Source organism: Castor canadensis, chromosome 4 (genome assembly GCF_047511655.1).
Source record: "Castor canadensis chromosome 4, mCasCan1.hap1v2, whole genome shotgun sequence".
In the NCBI taxonomy this organism is placed as follows: Eukaryota; Metazoa; Chordata; class Mammalia; order Rodentia; family Castoridae; genus Castor; species Castor canadensis.
This window is the reverse complement of record NC_133389.1, coordinates 60,531,983-60,535,671: the sequence shown is the minus strand read 5'-3', so window position 1 is coordinate 60,535,671 and position 3,689 is coordinate 60,531,983.

Sequence of the window (3,689 nt, the reverse complement as noted above, 5' to 3'; positions counted from 1 at the left end):
AAGAAAGTGCTTGTCACAGTAGAAGGTGCTCAACCAAAGTTAGTCCCCACCTTTTCTTTGATCCCCAGTCTGATGAATAGCAAAAGAATCTAGGGGACATTCTCCCTTCATTTAGACCAAAAGAAGCCAACAAAAATGCTAAATAAGCCTGAGCTTATTGAATTTGGTTTTTTAACTTCAATCTTCAAAAATATATTGAAGCTTCAGAACAGTATCAGACCACAGAGAAAGGCGAAAGGTTGAACAAATGGAAAACCAAAATGGTAAAAGGTAAACGCATTGAAAGAGGGTTTAAATTAGAGACATATTCAGAAGTTCAGGTCCTCAAGCCACGGTGATATCTCCAGTACCTGACCATGCCTTGCACTCAGCATGTATCCATCAGTACATGCAGATAAATAGAAGACTGAGGCATCCATGCCAACAAGGTTGCATTTTAAACACAGGAGGTGTGCACGTCTTACGAACTGTGAAATGGAGGAAGTTTCTCATGAATTCTGTCTCCCTTCGTGGCCATTTACCTTAGTTTTTCATTCTTGATGGTTCCCAAATCCTCCCCAACCAATGCTCTTCACAGACCTGCCTCCCACTGGCTCTCCTGAAGCCAGGGGACATCCCCTCTCCCCACTTTCCCCCATCAAAACTCATCAGTTTACCAGTACTTTGACTCACTGCCCACACTCTCCTGGGATTCCGATTACCTGAAGCAATCAAAAATTCTGTGTCGTGCAATGGCCTTTTGCATCTTCTCCCCTCACTGCCTTTCAGTGCCTGGGAGGTGACAGGGGGCATAGTTCAGAGGTCAGCCCACCTTCCAACAACTTGTCTCTGCTGGTAGGAATTCCCGGCAATTTGCTCTGCCTGCCACGGCTGCAGGAGTGATGGACAACATTCATCATTTCATAGAGACTCATAAGGAGTTAAAAATGAGAGGAAATGCAAAATTCATTAAGAGAAGGCTCTGTGTTCCACTGAGCACAAGCAAACTATGTTTGCCTACCCATTCCTGCTTCGCCTTAGTACCCTGCTGTCTTTAGAGCACCCAGCATGCTTCTGAACTCCTAAGGGAGGGTGAAATCTGACACCAGGGGAGGCTTCCTGGAAAAGTTTCAACCACTAGAAGCCATTATTCAAGGAAAATGTGAAATCCCTTTCTCTGGAGGTTGAGAGAGCTTGTTTCTCTGAAGTGATTTCATTGTGGTTGCTCTGAATGGTAAGAATTGCTCCAGAAGTTTGCCTTTGGCATTTTTTGGTCCTGAGGTCAGTAGACTCCAGTGGATGTGGGCAGAGAACTAGGGCAGCGATGTTCCAGACAATGCTGGGACGCCTGGGAGGTTTCTCTCTGGGGTTTCATCTCTGCTGAGAGGTGAGGGGCTCTAAGGTAAGGGAGTAGCCAGACATCCACTGAGTCACTGGAGCTCTTCGCCTATTCACACCCTTCATGCCTTTGACAGACAGCTTAGTCTTGGGGTGAGCCGGGATCTCGGCTCTCCTTTGGGGTCACCCACAACCTCATGCCATTGTCTGCGTCTCCTATTTGGCCCCCTGCTTCTATCAAGTGAGGACCGTGTTCTTTCTTTAGCAGAGGAGTGAACAGCACATGAAATATTGTCATTCTTTCCAACATGCAAACAAGCCAAGGAGAAGAGACTCTGGCTTCTACTCACTTCACTGCAGCCACGTTGGCCTCTTTCAGATTCTTCCCCTGAGGTCCTTTGCTCGTGCTGAAATTCTTTCCCTTGGCTGCCTTTTTAAATGGCAGGCAGCTTCTCCCTCAGGCTTGGGCTTAGCTATTACACACTCAGAGAAGCTATAACACCCTGACTTCACGGCCAAAAGGAGCACTAGATCCTTATTAACACAGAACAGCACCTGCTCCGTTCGTTTTTAGTACATCCCCCAACTTGAACCTCGTTCCCTGACCTTGTATGTGGAAGTGCTGTCTTTCCTGCGTGTTTGGTTGGAGTCAAAACACTTCTTGGCATTTCACCCCATCCGTTTGGGCAAGCTCCATGCTGCAACTGACCTAGAAAAGAGTCAGGGTTCAGAGTGGCTCCTGGATGTGTCAGAGATATGTGGGATAGATGCGCTGTGGATTCAGATTGGGGTGACTCACTTAGGAAACTCAAGTCAGTATGTTTTTATTTTAGATTGGGGCTTATTTGGTAAACTTAGAGAAAAAGGGAGTGAGAGAATTTTATAGCAAGTCTGTATTTTCATTGATTCTTTTGCCAGAGTCGCACTTTTATTTTACTTATTTATTTAGAATTTTCATTGTTTTGGAAGTACTGGGATCTGAACTAAGGACTTCACAGCTGCTAAAGCAGGCACTCTACTACTTGAGGCACATGCACAGCCACAGTCATACTTTTAAAACACAGTTTGATCATGACCATTGCCTAGCTGAAAATCTGTAGTTATTTGACATTGTCCCAGCAAGCAAATGTGACATTCGCTCTTCCTCACACTTGAGTTGGGGTGTGCTCCTGGTTGGCTATGCCCCTCTTCTGCCTCACTGCAGGGGGTTTGCTCTTTGCCTAGAGGAGCCTTCCTAGATTTTCATTTGGTGAAATCCTCTTCACCCTCCCCCCCGCCCCAGTGCCCATTTCAAACACCAGCTCTTCTTTGAGGTCAGCCTGGTCCTCTAGAAAGGAAGAGAAAGGCTCCTAACCCGTGCTTTCATTAGAAAGGCAAAGAGCTTAAATGTACCAAGTGGTAACTGTGCCAGGCACCTTGCCCACCTTAGCTGTATTAACAGAAATGATGTCCAAATCAGCCTATATGGGAACCAGCAAGGACAGTGAGGTACAAAGAGATTGGATGAACATTTCCTGGTCATGACCTACTAAGCAGGAGGTGCAGGATGAGTGCTCAGAAAGCCTGTGTGTGCCCTTACCCACCACACCCCTTGGGAGATGTTAGTAGGGTACTTACTAACCTTTCTGCTTGGCTCATGAGATTGCTGGGGGGATGGACTGTGCCTTCTTTGTCTATTTCCCAAGAGTGTGTAATAATGGCAGACCTGCAGCAGATACTATACTTACATCCTAAGTGCATTAATTGATATTCAACCTAAGGAAAACCTAAGTTAAACTTTTAAAGATCCCATGAAATATTCAATCTTCCTGTCAAAATTTCCATTGTTTGGGCTAATTTATTTTCCTTTTCCCCCAGGCATGCTTCCTCACTTCTGCCCTGGAAGGTTATCTATAACCAGATGATGTGAAGAAAGTCAATGAAAGTAATACTGCAGCCAGGATGCAGCTGTGGGGTGTTTGAATGGGCCCTGGAGGAGGAAGAGGATTTGGCCAAATGGAGATAGAGGAAGTCTCCTCTAGGCAGACAGCAAGCCATGTGCAGAGAGGCAGAGGAGGGGCATCACCGTACAGTAAGGGGCAATGATTCCAAGGAAGGAGGGGTTCTTTCACCAGTGTCCTTACTATTATCTGAATATTTGTGTCCTCTCAAATTCTTATGTTGAAATCTAACCACCACTCCATGGTATTAGAAGGTGGAGCCTTTGAGGTGATTAGGTCATGATGGGATTAGAGAGGCTCAACAAGTTCGCTCATCCCCTCCACTATCTGAGGACACAGAAAGAATACCATCTAGGAGGAACAGACATTTACCAAACACCAAGTCCCCAGCACTTGAGCTTGGACCATCCCAGCTTCTAGAACTATGAGAAA